The following is a 19,641-nucleotide window of genomic DNA, read 5'->3' as shown; positions in this document are numbered from 1 at the left end:
AGCAACCACAACTTCTGTGACAATGTGACCCAGTCTGGCACCTTACATAATTCAAGGTTACCAGCACAACACACAAATCAAGCTTCAGTGTGGCGCAAACAATGTTTATAGACTGCACTGCAGAAATTGGAACTGCTGCTGACAAAAGGTGGGTCAAAGGTGGCTTAAACCTGTCCACACACATACAAAGCGGGGTGGGGACTAAGTTGCTGCCATTGTATTTAAGAGTGTGTGCCACTCCCATTAGAGGCACAAAGTCATGACTTGGCCAAATCCCACATATCAAAAGGCAACTAATATCACTGCATTGATCGTCATACATTCATCTTCTACCGCTTGTCTGTTTCCTGGTCGCAGGGGGGTGCTGGAGCCAATGCCAGGTCACATTGTGTGAGGGTGGGGTCCACCCTGGACCGCGGTCACAGGGCCAACATACGGAGACAGACCAACCACCAAGCAGATTAAAGAAGCACCAATTATGCTTCTTTAATCTGATAACATTTGTTTTTGCACATTTTTGGCCTCTGAAATGATCTCAGTTTCACTGTGTGTCAGATTGCAACATTGTAATTTGCGTCAACTGAAAGGAGAGGACAATCACACACAAACAGATTTTTAAAAGTGCAGACTAGAGCAACTCAAGTGCTGAATTTCATAGATTTTTGGTTGCAGTTCTTTCTGTACCCCCTCAGTCAAAGGTTGTTTTCAAAAACTTCTTCTGGGAACACCATTTTTATAAAACCGTCATCCATCTACCACTTCCCCCCTTGAATTTCCCACCACTGCACATCACCTGGCCATGTTCAACTGTTTCTCAATCCCTCCATCAGATAATTTGCCTGCTCTTGGCTGCTCCATTGAGAAGGCTTGCTTGTTTTTGGTTTAAATACTGTCCCTGTCACATTTGTTTGCCGTGTTCGCTGATGTACTGAGATCTCATTTTCCAGCTGCCCCCCGAGGAGGTTTGAGACTCATTTTAGCCAGATGGTGAGAAGATGTGATTGTTAGGTATAATTTATCTGATCCCTGATCAGCTCAAGTATTAAATCTGCATGGGCAAGGGAGACAGAGCAGTGAAGTCAATGAAAACTCAGTCACAGTTAATAAAAGCTATTCATTCATATATAATGAGTAATCGCAAATTAGCTAATGTTGTTAGCTCATTATTATTAGAACCTGATTTTGCTTTCAGATTCTCAATGGGACCCCTTTATGTCAGTTTATGAAAGTTAAATCTCATTTTAATTCCAAGAAGATTAGAAATTTTCAAAATGACAAGTGTGATTAGAGTTTAAATTCTTAATCCTTGTTTATACTGACCAATATTCCCAGGCGCACTTTATTTGGCCTGTTCCGCTTGACTGTCTGCATTGTCACTTTCACTTTTGTTCCATACCTACACTATTGTTTCTTCCATCTTGGAAAATAGATCCGAAAAGTCTAAATTAAATGATAAAATGCATCGTCTCTCACAGTTTTGAATGTCTCCAAAAATCGTTACAAGAGAGTTTGTCATCTATTACCTCTGTTGTTAGTTTTGTTTATTGCTGTGTGAGTAGTAGAACCACTAGTTTTAACATTGTTCACACACACAATAGGGTCATTTAAAGTAAGGGAATGTTTGCAGTCCTGGTGCAAACATTGCTAAATAATGTAAAAGCCATCAATAAGCCTTTAACATCTCAGGTAAACTGTGAATTGACTGCATCTTATTCACCAAAACAGCGTGCTTTCCTGAAAGTGTACTTTTTGATTACAAAGCAAGTCTAGGTACTATTGTGCTATGGTGGAAGTATAAAAGTGCTCAGTCCATCGAGAGATGACATGAGGACTTCTGTGACTTTGTGAAACAATCAAAACGCACAATTGACTATGCCACGGGATAAGCCACCTGAAACCACAATTCAATATTGCGGGATTTAGAGTATTTACCTGAGATCTGGTCTGTTTTTATTCGATCACTCGGAAAACAGTCAGCTAATTAGCGAGGAGTCTCAGAAATCTATTGGTGCCAGATCTCCAGAGGGAAGCCTGAGACAGGAGATGTAAAAATTCACTGCAGATTGTTGTTTGGTTCTTAACACAAGAAATACATCTTTCGGCATTTCATCGATAACAGGACTTCAAATATAACATGGAAAAGGGTGAAAATGCAAGCCCTTTAATCTTCACCCTTATGCACAATTTACTATACCTTATACTATAACTATATACATTTCTTTAAGAGCAAGTAACAAGGTTAAAACCAATTACAATTGGAAGTAGCTTTGAGTCCTCCTTACCAACACCTCGGGTAATTTTGGAATGCAATGTTTAGAACAGCTAGCAGCTGTTGAGTCTCCTCCAAGAAACTTTGTGACAAAAAATATATTTGACTCGCCTCAGGCCGACCGTCAGCAGCTCATTCAACAATAAAAGAGCCAAATAATTACTGTGCCAGAGGAGGTGATGTGCCTGCAGCCCCCAGTGGTGCTCCACACAGTTCTGACTGCCTACAGGCTTGAGGTATACGGAGATATGAGGGACTGATGAGGGAGAAAAGGTTGGTGATGAAAGTAAAGAAACAGCACATTACTAGTGTTCAGAAATTCTTTTTTTTTTTTTTTTTTTCTTTTTTAGGAGAACTATTTTCACTTTAAGGAAGTGTGTTTGTCCACTTTGCGGCTTTGTGGTGAGGAAAGTTTTCTATTCGCTGGGTGTTTGGTCTTGATTTAAACACCGGGATAAAATATAATTCAGGACATTGATTTCTTTTGTCGAGTGTTTTGTATTTGCACCCAGTTATACAGAGCGGAAGAGTTATGTGTTGCAACGCTATCAGCTCTGCTCCAGTTCCCAGTAGCTGGTAAGCAGAGATCTATTTCAATTTTGCCTCAGAAAGCTATGACCTCCACATCGTGTCTAGTGGTACTCCAAAGATGAAGAATTGCATGCTATCATGCGAATTTGAGGTGCTGACACTGTAATAGAGGAGCCAGACTGTTGACATCACTTCCTGTCACAAGTTAAAGATGCTTATGTCCTATTCTGTGTGACATGAATTAAAGTAAACTGTAAGGCATGAATCTGGCGTGATGTTTACAGCTACAATGAACAATTCACTCACCTGTATGTGCTGGGGGCTAAATGCACACGGCTCTGAGTTCAGTGATGTTGGGATTAGAGTTCCATCCTCCATTAATGGCGTTTGGCTTATAGACAGACGAAAAACAACAGCCAAGTTATCTACTCCCTTTATCTGTCAGGGTTGTTGAGGTTCTCCAGGCAATCCAAGCTGGCATTACACAAGGATCTGTCCTGGTCAGGTAGCATGTTTATGGCCAACCCAGACACAAACAGCCATCCAGGCCTACAGTACAGGAAATTTGGAGTCACCAATGAAACCTAAACCGACTTTGTCTTTGGGCTGCGGTACACAGGCAGAGGGTTGAGGTTAGCTATTGCATCCGTAACCTCTACACAGAAAGGAGCTAAATCAAAACCACCAGCGTGTTACAACAAATTATGCATCTTTGTCCACACCTGCAACCTCCCTTTGTCCGCAACTCCCCCCTCGCTTTATGCTCTCAGTCAACAAGGTTACAAAGCCCAGTGAACGACATCACTAGATGAATATCAACAAGTTAAGCTTCAGTAAAGTTAACTTCTGTGCAGCAGAGCCAATTGAGAACAATCCGAGCACAACTCGCTGGCAGTAAATCAGCTCGTGTTTGCTACATTTTTGTGGGACATATTCAGAATATCTGTTAAAAAAAAAAAAAAAAAAAAAAAAAGTTAGCTACTCTTAGAACGCCTTCTGATGCAGGTCACCATTTACAACAGATATAAGACATTGTGTAGCTATCAAGTTGTGCATCAAGGAGAAGAACAGTTACTTCAGAGATAGCTTCGTCACTCAGCACTCTCATAGGAACTGTCTGCGTGAATGACACTGTCAGAGCCAATAAAAGCAGGTTTGACAGCAGTCCCAATAGCCAGTTCTGCTGTGCCTGCTCTTATGTCATTCTTTACCTCAGGTTTCTTTGGACTGAAGAGGTGGTTTCTCTTGTGGAGGAAAACTTGGAAAGTAGTTTTCACTTGAAAGCTATGAACTATACAATGCCACATTCCATGCGTTTTCCTAAAAAAATTGAAGGGTCTGGCAAGGAGGGGCTGCCATTCCTGTACTATATCTTTACATACGCATCTCTTGTTTGCTGCCGTATTACTGTTTAAATCTCATTTCCAAACTTTCAGTGCCACCCTGTTAAGTAACTCAAGATTCGAATGTTATTTATTAATGACAGGCATGATTTGCACCTTTCTTTTATGCTCTTAACAATGGAAAGGAACAGGCATGACAATAAATTTGAAAATGTGACAGCAAAGGTATAATGTGAAACCCAAAGTGACACCTCAGGAGCACAGCACCAGATTGTGGATGGATAATATTTGAAGAGCTTAGTTCTTGCTCAAAAAAGAAAAAGGGAAAAAAAAAAAACCCTCTAATCCCCCCCTCTGAGGGATAAATATGTTTGCAGGAGAACATGACATAGAAGGCCTGGGCTCATGAAAAGAATAAAATGACACTGATGTATTTCTGCCCAGTGCATGAGATTATGTTTCATTTACTACATTTGAATATATTGCCAAAGAGCCATTCCCTTCCTCGCAGGATAAGGCTCAATATAGTGTGTCAATTATCAATAACACGAACACTATATATATGTTTTCTTAACAATATATCACGCCTGAAGGAATCAGAGATCCAGATAGCTACTTTGAAATATCTGAGCAGCACAAATCTTAAAGGACCAATTTAAAGGAGCAAGTTTTGCCATCACATCAAAGTTCCATCTAAAATGGAGGAACGCAATCCTCTTGTTTTACTTCTTCTATTTGTTGTTAACATGCCAACCAAAAACCCCGGCCCAGTCAGACAGGACTGATACCCAGTCATGGTAACGTCCAGTCTGCCCTGAAGAAGTAGAGCAACAATTGGTTCATTTAACTGAAGGTCCACTTAACAAATGATATTGCTGAAGTGAGTCAAATCAAATCAGATTTATTTGTATAGCGCCAACTCATAACAAAGTTACATCAAGGCACGTTACATATAGACCAAACTCTTTATAAAATGATTTAAAGAGACCCAACAGATCCCCCGATGAGCAAACACTTGGCGACAGTGGCAAGGAAAAACTTCCTTTAAGAGACAGAAACCTTGAGGAGAACCAGGCTCGGGGGGGGGGGCATCTGCCTCGACCGGTTAGGTTGAGAGAGAAAGAGAGAAAGAGAGAGAGAGAGAGAATGAGAGAGGCATTGGGGGGAGGGAATAGGCAGGAACATGTGAGTTGAGCTGTAATACAGAATTCATGAAGATATGGGACCAGCAGGTGTTGCAGGAACATGGGACGGCGATGAGTCACCAGCTGCAGGATGAGGACAGGGAGAGAGGTGAACAATATTACATACACGCAGTGCCCTTTTCCTGTTTTTGCTTTGAGAGAGCGAGTCAGGAATGATATGCAGCAAACCACCCCGGCTGGAACTGAACCAGAGTCACCACTGAAGATCTTGCAGCCTCCTGTTTATGTTGCAGACACTCTACCTGCTACACTAAGAGTAAGGCTATAGGCCTCTTATTCAGTAATACTGTTATATAACTGTTCATCAAATCCAAGATAGCCTGCATACATGGAGGTGTGCAGCTGAGCTGTAATGAATAATGTGTCAGACTGTGTGTGTGGGTGTTTTGTTTTCCTTGTTTTTTTTTTTATACAGTGCTCCTGCTGTGTCTTATAAACACTACAGGAAATATTACAGCATGTAGGATCTCCTCAATATCAAACTAAAAGACAAAAGATCTGTTGTTTGAGCTGCTTTTCAGGTGATTAAGCACAACTGAATTGCTTCAGTTACGTGTTTTGCAAATCTAAGGGCGCCATCCAATAGTGTACGCTGGCAGGAGGTGTTATATTTGTGCACATTGAGGACGGGTTTATAAAATGTGTGTAGACCTAATGATTTCAGATTTTTTGCATTTAGCTGGAAAAATGTTAGTGATATCAAGCATTTTATTCCACATTTTGAAAGTCTATCATGAAAAATTGCCCCCCACCTGGTCTTTTTAATATTTGTTCTTTCATAGACTTCACAAGAAGCAGCGAAGAACTTTCCACACTATTTTTTTTTTTTTTTTTTTTTTAATCTGCCTGCCACACAGCCTCCATACAGGCTGCCCTGTCTAATTGGTGGCAGTTCTCAGGGCTGTACGCACCCTTTAAAGATAACCTCCAGATGTTAGTGAGAATTGGAAAGGAGAGGAAAAAAAAAAAAACTCCTCCTCTGTCACTGGACATGTATTTGATTGATGGCAAGCAGGGACTGTTGCTTGACAAGAGTTTTTGGCATTGATGCATTTACAAGACAAGAGGTTGCAGTAAAATATGCCCTGGCAGAGCTGTGTCTTCGGGGCAGTGAAGGCTGCAGTGAGTAGCCATTGGAAAGTGATGAGATGGGCTGGGAGCTAGCTGTACCTCATGCTAATTTCAGACGTAGGAGAACATGCAGTGCATTTCAACTTCCTTAAATGAAGATGAAACTATAAAAGGCATTAAATTTCCCTTGTTTTAATGTGTATGTTTACTCTCCCAAGATACTGATCAAACACATTTTCTATTATTAAGTAGTCAGGTCGTTTTAAGTTGTTATAGCATTTCAAAGTGTTTCACAAAGGGACAAATATTTTGCATGGGTTGCATCCTGCTGGTTGCAATGATGTGACATCTCATGGTGAACAGCATAACTCCTCACGCTGTGAGCAGTCTTCAGGCTCAACCGGAGGTTTTCGGGGGGGGAAACATACAGACCAAATCTTTTTTTAATGAAACATATAACATTGGCAAAAATCTTAATGTCAAAATAGATTTGTAAGAAAAATGATCCAACTGTTTTGAAGCGATGTGCTTGTATTTGTCTGTCGTACTGTGGAAGGGTTTGTGAATCTGTCAGAGTTCTCGCCGTGGGGCAGAAGAACTGTGCACAGCAATGTTTGATACCCACATTGTCCTGGATGTTGCTGCCTCACCTGGCCACGTGACAGCTGGGGGCTTTGCGAGATGAAGCCGAGGTCCTCAACCAACTCAATCAACATTAAGCTGAAAAGAAATTTAAAGCCTGAGAGTGCTCCACACGTCTGCCTCCGGTCTGGAGTCACTTAATGGAGGCAGAGCTATTCAGATTCAGGTGTAGTGTTGCTGTACAGTAATGCCCCGGCGGCTTTCAGCCATCCTGCCCACCATGACTGTCTTCCCTTTGGTTTCCCCAGCTTTAGGGAGAGGGACTCGTGCTGAGCCAAAGTGAACAGATCCTCTTCTTACACCACCGTCATAATAACGCTTGTTTTGATTGTGTACTCAGAGGCATCCGCTGGGGTCAACACACAGGACAAAATATTACATGCAAAATCTGAAGAACTCGTAGTGTAATATCCAAATGTGCTTTTGAGGCTGAAACAGAATGAAATGGCTCGTGATTGTCGGTCCATTCTATCACGCGGTTGTTTCATACATATTGAGCATCCAGATTATGCGCGCACAGCAATTATCCACATAAAAGAGCAGAATAAATGTGCTTAACATGGTTCAGAAGAAAAGAAATGAAATATTATAGTCTGAACCACTTACAGACATTCTCTGAGGTCCATTTACACAGTTTTTATGCAAAATACATGCACTGCTCACCAAACCAGGGCTCCTCCATGTGGGCAATTGTTGCCTACATAAGGATGGACAGAACAGAAATCTGCTCAATTGACAAATATTGCCTCCTTTAAGACCACTCACTGATCTATTATTTTGTACACACTTATTATGGCACGATTTATTGGCAATTCATAACTCCAATATTTGTCTTGGCAATAGCTGGTTCACAGCGAGGAGACAGAGGTATTTAGCCTCGATGGGGTGATCATGAATGGCACTGATTGACCAAATGACAATGAATGGTTGCAATAACACATAACCCACAGAGGCTGGATTGTCTGCTTTGTCCATCAAAACTGAAGAAGCCTCATGGCTGAGTGGTGAAGTGTCTTCAAATATCTACAACCCTTGATAAAAATTTCATTGGATAACAACAGAGAAGTGCAGGAGCAGTGACTGCAGGAGATTTTATTGCTGTGTAATACTGTATGTCTGGACTTTGACCGATGCCAGTAGGCTGCAAAGCCGTAGCACATGTAATAGCATTATTTGAAATGCTGTTTGTCAGCCAGCGCTCAGCCATTCAGTCCCGATGCAGCAGCTGACATGTTGCAGCATGCCATGTTTTGCGTGTTCGGTTGGTGTTAGGGTGGGGCAGACTAACACGAGCCAATTTGGAGGAAAAAAAAGTTTTCATTTTTTGTGTCTTTGGAGAGAATCATACCGCGTGAATTCATTATGCAGCAGCAAGAATCTCTGAGCTTCTGGGAACAGCACAAAAAAAAAAAAAAAAAAAAAAAAAGATTCCTTCAAACACTTACGTTATTCTTTTCACATCCAAATCACATGGAGGTCTGCTGAGTGTATATTTCATCATCAGTCAGTGGTGTGTGTACAGCTGTGGTGCAGACATCCACATACACACACCATATTGCATACACATGAAATATGCAGCATTTAATACTGCCCATTTGCGAATCACGCTCAGCGTCAATAAATGCATCCACTGCTATATGAACACGTCAGTTGTTTAACAATTTTTCCCGTCTTCCTGTGTTTTATGTATCTGTCTGTACTGAGTGCCTTTAAAAAAAAAAAAAAAAGACAAGTCTTTTGTAAATTCTCTGAGAATCTTGAGCGGGAAGCGTGAACAGACAGATATCACAATGACTGTGGGGCTCAGAACTGCTACCACAGGTCGTACACACTGAGTCCCTTCAGGGGTCATTGCTTGGTGACACTGGTGCTGCTAGATGAATAGACAGTTATGAGTTGTATGATATTACAGGTCACACAGCTGGCTTTCTAATGTCATACTGTGTACCACGTAGAGATAATGATCCCTTTACCATTACACAACACAGCCAGAGGGTAAGCTGAGATCTGGACGGTCGGTGTTGTTGTCCACTTTACCTGCAACCCACAGTGGCCAATATTAAACCAGGGTATATATATTATTCTTCTGAAGTGCGTAAACAGATCTTTTCACCTGAAGAGACAATCCATAGCAGCTTGAAGTACGATGGAATGGCCTCCTTCATACAGGCGCTGGCAGTCTCCGGCATACTAATGTAAGGCTCTAATTGGAATGTGTGACCTATCAATAGCACAGCAAGCTGGAGAACACCCATGTGTCCTATTATTAAAGTCATCAGTGCTCTGTGTTCTCCGGGGATTTGCAGCAGATAGAACAGGGGGCCTGGCTTTACTGACTTATTTTTCAACATGAATAATCTGTTGCCCATAACTGCATGCAGCGTGGCGCATTTGGAATATTAGCAAAGCAGTCGTACTCTGTCTCACTGAGAACACAAACCACTGATCTGCAGAAAGAAGTGGCCGTCGCTGTAATGCCGTGACTGCCCTGTCTGATGTGTCTGTGGCTAATCAATAATCCACTAGTGTACATTGACTGTCATGCATCTTGCGTTTTGATGAAGAAAGTGGGGAAAAAAAGGGGAGAAGTTTATGAGAAGTTTATATGTATGGAAGTCCTTTGCAACAGTTAGGGGGGAAAAAGAAACAGCAACTCCATGAAGATGTTTGGTCTAGACCTGCTGTATATGTAAAGTGCTTTGATGTAATCTGATTGTTTCTTTTATGATTTGGCGTGATATGAAAAAAAATATTTGAAAGTTGATTTGATTAAATCTTGGTCCTGAATCACTTGCCAAAGAGCTTAACTTAAGAAAACAAGCAAATGGACCAAAATCAGGCTAATGAAATCAAACATCGAATATATTCTCTATCTAGCTAAAGAATTAAGAAACATTTCTGTGTAGTTGTCTTTTCTCAGTTGACAATAGATTGCGAACTCTGTGAGGGCGAGAGAAACGCTCACTCGTGCTTCAAAGTAAGCTTGTGTTGCATTATGGGTAGAAACCAATAAGGATCCTTACAGGCTTATCATCCAGATATAGTTCTGGTTGACAAGGAGCAGGAGAGGGCAGTGGTGATAGATGTGGCAATCCCACCTGACAGTAACATTTATGATGATTGAGAAGTAGCAGGAGCTGAAGGAACAACTTCAATAAATGTGGAAGGTGAATTCCAAAGCTGTTGCAGCACTAATAAGAGTATTAGACACTGTGACCCTCCCCCTCCCCCCGCCCCGCCCCCGCCCAGGCCCCAGTTCCAGCAGATGACAGATGGAACATCTGAGGTGATGTGACTCCATAAACTCCAGTTTAGCTACCTGCTCATTTCAATCAGCAAATGGGGATAAACGTACTTTGATGGCATATTTTGACATTTTATTTCATTTTTCGCTTTTGCTAAAAAAAAAAAAAACTGTCATTTTTTGAATAATTTCATTATGTTATATGATACTTCACTCTATCCTTAAATACTGTTATTGCATTGTTCAGTGCCACACATGTTCAGGTAAACTGCTGGCTCTAAATTGTAAGTAGGCCTGAATGTCCACGTTAAAGGTGGCCTTGTGATACACTGGTCACTTGTCTAGGATGATTCCCACACAACCCAAAATGATAAGCCGAACACAAAATGAATGAATCAATGACATTTGCAGTTGTATTGCAACTTATGCTTTCAATAGAAATTTGTGGCATTTGTTTCACAATCAGTTCATATTGCACAACAGAGATGAACATGCTATTTTTGTGGTAGTATAGAAAAGGCACCAACACGATGGCTGACTGTGAAGCCATTCTGAAAAAATTAACATGGTTTTAATTACAGTCCTTGAAATAATGTGAGTAATCATTTTGTGAAGGAGGTCATTAGCATAAATTATGTTTGTCTCACTAAAAATATGAATGCAGTCAGCCACTAACTATCAAAGTCTCCATGCTGATTGAAATTCATCTCTAGCTATTATCATGTTTATTATTATGTTTTCCCAACTTTGTTCCATAAACTCTGCTCCATATTTATCCAGCTAAAATCAACAGAGTACAACTGGAGGTGGTGTCAGGGAGTGTGCATGTTGCAATGTCTCGGTTCGTTAAGGTCACCACCTTCAAATGAGTAAATAAAGAAAATGTATCACCTTCTCAGGGTTCAAGGTTGCTTTATTGTCATTTGCATTTTTACACAGAACCTGAAATTTGCACTCGGGATCAGCAGCGTACATATAAACAGTCACCCTACATAGAGTAAATATACTTGCTAAAAATAATACATTTGACAAAGATACTCAATGTAAACAATACCCTCAACAAATGCAATAACTCCATAAATACTGAAGTGCAGTGGATTTCAGAGCACGTAACCGGCCCCATACAACAGAGCAATAACCTACGGAGCATGGCAGGATATGTTGGAGTTCACCGTTGAGACGTGTGGTTTTCCAGTCTGACAGCCTCTGGGTAGAAGCTGCGTTTGAGCCTTGTTGTTCTTGTTTTATGCTCCGCAGCCTCCCACCCGAGGGGAGGGGGCCGAACAATCCGTGGGCCGGGTGGGTAGGGTCCCCCATGATGCAAGACGCACTGCTCCTGCACCTGCTAGCATATATGTCCTCGACGTAAGGAAGGCTGCTGCGAGCGACCTTCTGGGCGGCTTTCGCCACCCTCTGCAGCGCCTTCCTTTCAGCAGCAGAGCAGTTTCCGTACCGGGTAGTGATGGAGAAGGTGAGAGTACTCTCCCCCACGCACCTGTAGAAGGCTGCCAGCCTGCCTCGGCCCCCTTCTCTGTGTGAGGTATAATGATGACAAACATTAGAAATGACTCAGAAAGGATACATATGTTTGACTGACAAAGTTAAGTTGAGGACAGTTGTGAGTCTCTGTGTGAGCTGATATCAGCGGCACTGATTGGAAATAAATAGAAAGTTTAGTTTTTATTGTCCTTTTTGTACAGCACCTCCCACAGATCCTCACACTGTTAAAAGCCCTCCGATTATCGTCAGTGTTCTGTCTGCTCTTTTGTATTGGTTAGCTAGAAAATGAAAGCATATCGCAGCCAAGAGTAAGGTGTTGCTATGGAAACTCTTAGTCACCCTATCTTTCTTGTAAACCAAACATTTGAGGAAATAAGTAGTTGATATGCTTCTTCATATCCCGGCTATGCATGGACTTTGGCCTTGATTGAATTTATCACACATAATTAGTTTCAATCTTAAATCTTTTTAGTCAGGTAATAATACATTGAAATGAACATTAAAAGTACAATCACATCACATTACACGATGATTGGTTTAAAAAAAAAAAAAAAAAAAAATGTGATGAAGGGCAACCACCACTGTGTTATTGGACTCCTCCCACACCTCCTCACCAGACTCTTAACCAGACTTGACTTATTAAATCTTTTCTTCATATGCGTTTCCTTTTCCAAGTGTATGGAATTATCCAATGCACATTTTTTTATATAGTTTAATCACTATTTATCGTTTACATATTTTATCTTTTCACTTACAGTTGGATGTTTTTGCATATGTTTGGTTTTTTTGTGTTTTCATTTATGCTGTGCTTCTCTTTTTGCTGTCGAAGCCACACCTCCACAACATCTTGTCTGTCCAAAGGACAATGTTGTGAACGTTAAGCCTGACTTGACTGAGGTCAACTCAAGTTGATTGGGAGTTTGACATCATTCACTTTCTGGGACGTTTCACACCTATTACAAATTGAGCTTTATATAAAAACACAATTTTTCATTTTAAATCAGATGTGATTTTAATCAGGCCTACAAATAATAAATAGAAAACCAATGAATGGTTGGCAAGGTTTTAATAGTTCTGCTGCTTCGAGCTGTTTCCATGGTCTTTACCCTTGAATGACTGAATTTACAAGATTATCTGTTTATTATCTGGTATTATCTGTTTCCGGGTTGTGGGGGGGGGTCTGCTGGAGCTAATCCCAACTCGCATTGGTTGAGGGCGGGGTACACCCTGGACAGGTCACCAGTCCATCACAGGGCCAACAGCCACACAAACTGTGCATATCGCGTTGCAGTGTGTTGGTTTTGCCAAAGTCAATGTTAATATGCTCAGTAAGGGTTAAGCTTCAGATATTGGCTGTCAGTCTGACCTCATATGGCCTCTCAAAGCTGCTGCTGATGTGAGAGCCTCATGAAATATTCAACACAGAGAGGACACACCTTAAAGTCTCCTTTTAGATTCCAGTAAGGAGGGATTTTCAGAAAATGGTGAACTGTATATTCTGAAAAAGACGACGCATTGAACTACACACAGCTGTCACAATGGGCACACCTTGACCTTCAGTTATTATTTAAATCCTTTTAGCTAACCCCAGGATTTGACTGTTAACTGACCTTGTGTGCTTTTCAGAAAGATTCAAAGTTTATATATATTCACAGAGGAATAGAAGAGTTGTCATCACACTTTATCATTTTATTACAGAGTTTTTTCGTTTTAATTTAATGGTACCTATGGCCTAGAAGCTGCTGGATCACAAACATGGAAACGTGGGTCCCAACCTGTTAGATTGTAATTCTAAAATATAGTGTGTGTACATGTATGTTCAATTGTTACTGAAGATTGTGTTTAGCTTTTCACAACTCTTTTGGATGTTGGAGAACAGTTTCGATCCACTGGCTTACGGAACAATAAGTTTGTAGAGTGCTGTTTCATTACATGACTGGCATATCTGAATAGCCTATTTTCATCTGAAGAGAGTGTGAACTTTTGTTGAAAAAGTTGTCTATTTGCTGCAGAAGACTGCAGAATATACTGTATACACACAAGCATGTGTATTTACAGTACATATATCTTCTCTCCTCTCCTCGCTGAACCAAACAAGCCCATTGTCTCTCAGGAAAGATCTTTCCGTCTCCCAGTTCAACTGAATGGCAGAGATCTGCAGCTCTAATGAGGGCTTGTATCCAAAAATCATGAAAATTGCTTCAGACAGAGGAGAGTCAGATTAAAAGTGCCTCATCAGATTTTTCCATCTCAAGATGAGCTTGAGATGGGAGAAATGAGCAAGAAGCTGAACCCTTGGCAGCTCTTCATGTTGCATTATCAGCGTGCAAATCTAGGTATGGCAGTGTGTGTGTGAATGGGTGCATGAGGCATACATTTTCAGGCGCGTTCATTGAGGAAAGCACCATACGAATACAGTATCCAACTGTAGTCAGGGATTTCAGAGATTACAGCCAAAGAACAATGGCATGTTGTGAACAGCACAACAGATCGCCCATCCTGTCCCATCCAACCTCACGAAATGTCATGTTGTGCTGTCAGTATCATGCACAGGTTTAAAAAAAAAAAAAATATATATATATGACAACTAGAAGTCAACACCTTAGCAATATCAGAAACTGAGTAAGCTAATTGTCTGGTGGCTCGACACTGCCAAGGTGAAGCAGTATGTGAGAGCTGAGGTAATAAAACATCCATGGAGAGGGGACGACATAAACTCTGTGCCCTTATATCAGCCAAAGTTCACCTTCTGTACAGGGAACGTTTTGGTACCAGGTTATAAACATGTTTAATTCGGCTTTAAAGTTAAGCATTTTGATTGGTCATTGGAAGAAGCGATGCACCCGACACTTCTGCGGTGACGTCATTTTCTTCTTCTGACCAAAAATATGTTCTCATCACACTTTAACATCTAAAGGTGACAATGGCCAGTTTGCCATTGGAACTTTTTGTAGCCATATACCCTCCATCATGCCTCTAATACACACACACACAACGCTGTTGTATCACAAGTTGTGTTATTCATTTATTTTTTTGCGATGCTTCCTCTCTCCCCATCGCAATGGATAAATAGACAGAGATGTCTTTAAAATGTGGTATTCAATCAACAAGCGCCCTTAATGGAGTTCAAACTGTTATAGATACATAATTTGCATGTTATATGTGATTCTCTTTATGCACCAAGCCATGTAGAGATTTATTTTTAATATATGTTTGTAACAGCTGTTGCAAACATGGATTGTGGGTAGTTAAGATGGCAGCTGCGTATTTATCACACAACTGAGGAAAATGATTGTGCTTGAAACATCACAGCAGCACATCTGTACATATTAGTAGTACATATTAGCAGAGTTCAAATTGTATTATTCCACTGTTACTGCACAGCTTTCAGAATTACAATACAATGCACAACACTACACAACTACAATTCCATGCTACAGCACAGGTAGTTACACCTGCCTGCATAGATGTATATAAGATAGATTCAATTGAAGTTTTTAATAGAATTCAATGGAGGTGCATGTTTAGAAGCATGGTGAATGTTTTTGCCGGAACAAAGTGTGCTTGTGGAAAAACTTTTGCATTTTGCATTTTATAATACAATATTAAGAAAAGAGCTGTGTTCTGATCAAGCTCCAAGCATGTACCCAAAACAGAATGGAAGAGGTAACTATCATACAATAGACAAGAAAAGAAAATATACTATTTACTTCAGTGAGTCAATCGTATAACTACAAAGGCCTAAAATTAATTCAGGGTGAATATAGTGTTTTCCATTTCATTTTGCAAGACACGCAAACAGCAGAATCCCTGGAGTTGATGCAGCGAGCGTAATGGAGGCGAAGTGGAGGCTAAGTCAACAAAAACTCATTTCAAAAGATGATTTTTGTTTTGTTTCTTTAATTTCTCCTGCAAGGATGACACACTTTTGGCTAAAGCTGTTGTCATTATGCAACCTGGTCTGGACAGAAGGTGACACTGTTTTTGTGACCCACTCACTGAATGTGTCTTTTTATCTCGCAAACAATGGAAATATGTCGCTATAAACTTCTGTAACAATTCAGTAACTTTAAAGTAGCTGAAGAAACCTGACAGGAGCCGCTCTGTGCAAGTTTGTTTATGTTGTGTTTGGAGACACAAACTTCTCGACACCATGACCCCTCCCCCAAACTCCCTCCCTTTATAGGATAAAACTTTTGTTTTAAAATTGAGGATCTCAACCATTTCATTTGCACGCTGACACCCTCCAGTCCATCAAAATGGACAGAGTTCAAAAGCAAAATGCCTGACCCTGTGTATGGATGCATGCAAACATCAGAATCAATACAATGTGACAGAAAGAGAAAGTAATACAAAAGTTTATGGTACATATAAAAGTTGAAGTTTGTACCAGAAAGAACAGATGTGATCTGAGGACACGGTTATAACGGGACTCCAAATAATATCTATAATCAATCTACAGGCAGAATGTCTGCTATCCTTCTGACGTTCAGATGATATATTACAACTTATAATGATACCTGTGACTGTGCAACTATATAGGAATGTATTTCTTGAAGGAGCCAAGGGGAGTAGGAAAAGAAAGGTTGACTAAAGAGGATGGATTAAGTTAGAATTCTCATGATCATACTTTTACTTATTAGAATTTAAACTAGTAACAACACCATAGCATTGATCGTTTATCTTGTTTACAGTTGTGCAAACCATGGAGTATCATAATATTACAGCTGCATATAGATAGACAGATTCTGATTAAAGGGGCGTTACTGTCTGTGAAGCATTTCATAATGGGATACACCTGTTGTTTTTGCTGCAGGCTCCTCTCACCTCGTCCTGCCCATGGCGACGCAGAGGCGGTTCGTGGGATAATGGAGGAGTGGTAATTAGCAGAATGAAAAGCACAAAGAGAACTGGAGGAAGTCCAAGGTCTTCTTGCATTGTATGACCGCAGCACCTTCCATTCTTCTTGTCTCGTTCTCTGCCTCCACCGGAAGATGTTTGTCACCACGAAACTTGTTTGAATGCTCTTGTGTTTATATAAGATTCATAATTACTAATTAGCTCCGTTGCACTTTACTCCAGGCAAATCAATGCAATAACGCCTCGTTGTGGTGCGAATCTGTCTACAGCTCAGTTGTTGTTCAGTCCCTTGCTAGTTTGAACTGTTGCATTTATCTCTGTACAAAGCAGGCCAATACAAGTATTATTTATAATGGGGTTGGAGAAATTAATCTGAAAAAGGCATTTAGAACCTCTCACTGAATTAATTTTGCCTATGATAATTTATGAGTGGCTAATTTGTTGCAGGTTTATGGCTCTTTAGTGTTGGCTTCGCTTTTCAGACCTTGACTCTATGTCCATTTTTTAATAGTCTATGGCTGTAACACAACATGTGACAGTTGAACTCAATCACCACTAAAAGGAATTATAACACAAAAACACTCCTTCAATCACAGACCGCAGCAGTGACTCCAATGCTTTAAATAAAATGAAGCAACTTGAAAGCCCTTGAAGATAGCACAACAGTGGATCTGTTTTTCATGATATGGAATGCTTCAAAGGTTAAACATATTAAATCATCAAGTCATTTTGCAGTTCTTACATGTGATGAAGTTTTTGGAATGAAACAGCCTTAATGGCTCATTCTGATTTATTTGGACTTGAAATTGGGGATTCAAGGGAGGTGGCCCATGAAATGGGACAGAGCAAAGCAGTGTGAGTGATTGTTTTTCTATCAGCGCGCTCACACGGGAATGACTGTGGCACACATAAACAAATCTTCAGCTCTTCAGTGCCGGCACGCCAAAGCAGTCTTCGTGATTTCCAGAGCAGATAAAGACAAGCCACACTGCATGAATATCTTAGTAATGGGCCCAGATTTCGATCTGATGCGAAGGCCTTAAAGCCTTCAGTGCATCAGATGCACTGCATTGAAATAAAGTTGCCATTGCTGAAAATAAGAAATGCATATAAAATGTTTTTCTGACGCAAACCATAACAACTGCTAGCCCTTAAAACTTTAGCTTTGTTGGTAATTATTTACCTTTACTTTCCCTCAGTACTATCTTTTACTTTTATTCATAATAATAAAAGTTATTCATTGCTTTGAGTAGAGCTTTTAGTCAAATACATTTTCTTTTAGTGTAACAAACCATTTGCTGCATTTGCCTCTCGAGGAAAAACAACCACTGACACCTGCACTGTCAGTTCTGCAGCCAGTCAGCCATTCAGTAGGTTGTTTCAGACTCATCAGGTTCTGTAAATGTGCTGTGTTCACACAGTGAATTAGAGTTGTGAATTTTGCCCTCATCTGTTAGTCTTAAAGTTTCTTAAAGTATCCTGACAGTCGCCATCAATTATTTTTTTAATGTTTTTATTTAGAATAAAGACAGAGGGACAGTGAAAAAGAATTTCACTGTTTTCTTTGGAGTCTTCCTCTGACCCGCTGGACTCTTTTGTTAAGCCAGTGACAGAGGCGTTGCAGGGAACTCCTTTTCTTCATTTCTGTTGTTGTGGTGGTTTCCTGCACTTCTTCCCGTTGCTCAGGTTCTTCCTGGCTGCTGCTGATGTCATCCTTCGCTGCAGTGATGACGGCAGGTTGATCAGGGAGGATCTGAGGAGCTGCTGGAGGCGGAGCCACCGCCGTTGGTGCTGGGCTGGACTCCGTCTCTTCCCCTGCTTGCTCCAGACAGTCTGGTTCTGGTGCTGGTTCTTGCTCTTGTTTTTGTGATGGTGCTGGTTCTTGTTTTGGTCCCAGTTCTGGTTTTGGTTCTCTTGCTGGTTCTTGTTTCAGTAATGGTGTTGGTTCTAGTTTTGATTCCAGTTCTGGTATTGGTTCCAGTTCTGGTTTTGGTTCTTGTGTCGGTTCTTCTTTTGGCTGCAGTTCTGGTGCTGGTTCGTGTTCTGGTTCCAGCTCTGGTTTTGGTTGAGATGCTGGTTCAGGTTTTACTTCTGATGCTTGTTCTGTTGCTTGTTCTGGTGCTGGTTCTGGTTCTGGGGTTGGTTCTTCTTTTGGTTGCAGTTCTGGTGCTGGTTCTTGTGTTGGTTCTTCTTTTGGTTGCAGTTCTGGTGCTGGTTCGTGTTCTGGTTCCAGCTCTGCTTTTGGTTCTGATGCTGGTTCAGGTTTAACTTCTGATGCTTGTTCTGTAGCTTGTTCTGGTTGTGGGGTTGGTTCTTGGACTGGTGCTGGTTCTGGCTCTTCTCCCAGAGGAGCTTTTTCTGTTGTCTCTGACACATCTGGCTGGATGTGGTCTTCCTGATCTTCTTTGTTGGTGTTCAGATCAGCAGGTGCTGCTGCAGTCAGAGTCTTGGGCTCAAACAGAGCACAGATCTCTCCGGCTGCAGCGTCAGCGATCGTGGTCAGAACGTCTGCTGCAAAGCAGGCCAGTTTGGTGAGGAGCCCGTGCAGCGTGAAAGCCTGTCTGACCTTCTCGCTGATTGACAGGACTAAGGTGTCCCTGATGGAGCGTGAGAAGCTGACCTGTTGGACCGTAGTGGACAGAGTGCCAGAGACCTGGTCCAGAACAGCCTTGGTGACGCTGACAGCAGTCTTACTCAGCAGCTGCGAAGGCATGTTTAAGAAGGTGGTTGGATGGGGCTCCCAGAAGCCCTGCAGGATTCTGGAGACCACCTTAACCACCACGTCCCGTGGACCAAGCAGCCTGTGGCCGGTTTCCTTCTGGTGCTGCTCCGTCAGCCTCCTGGCATAATCCTGAGCACTGTTGACAATCTTTGCATCATCGAAACGAGGTGGCATGTTCTCCGGCCAGGTGAATAACTTTCTGGCTTCATAGCCGATGTCCCTCATTTTCATGGTGGTGTTGACGTCCCAGACCA

The sequence above is a fragment of the Echeneis naucrates genome, chromosome 20 (assembly GCF_900963305.1).
Source record: "Echeneis naucrates chromosome 20, fEcheNa1.1, whole genome shotgun sequence".
Lineage (NCBI taxonomy): Eukaryota > Metazoa > Chordata > Actinopteri > Carangiformes > Echeneidae > Echeneis > Echeneis naucrates.
The sequence above is the reverse complement of the archived record's forward strand: the minus strand, read 5'-3'. Positions refer to the sequence as shown.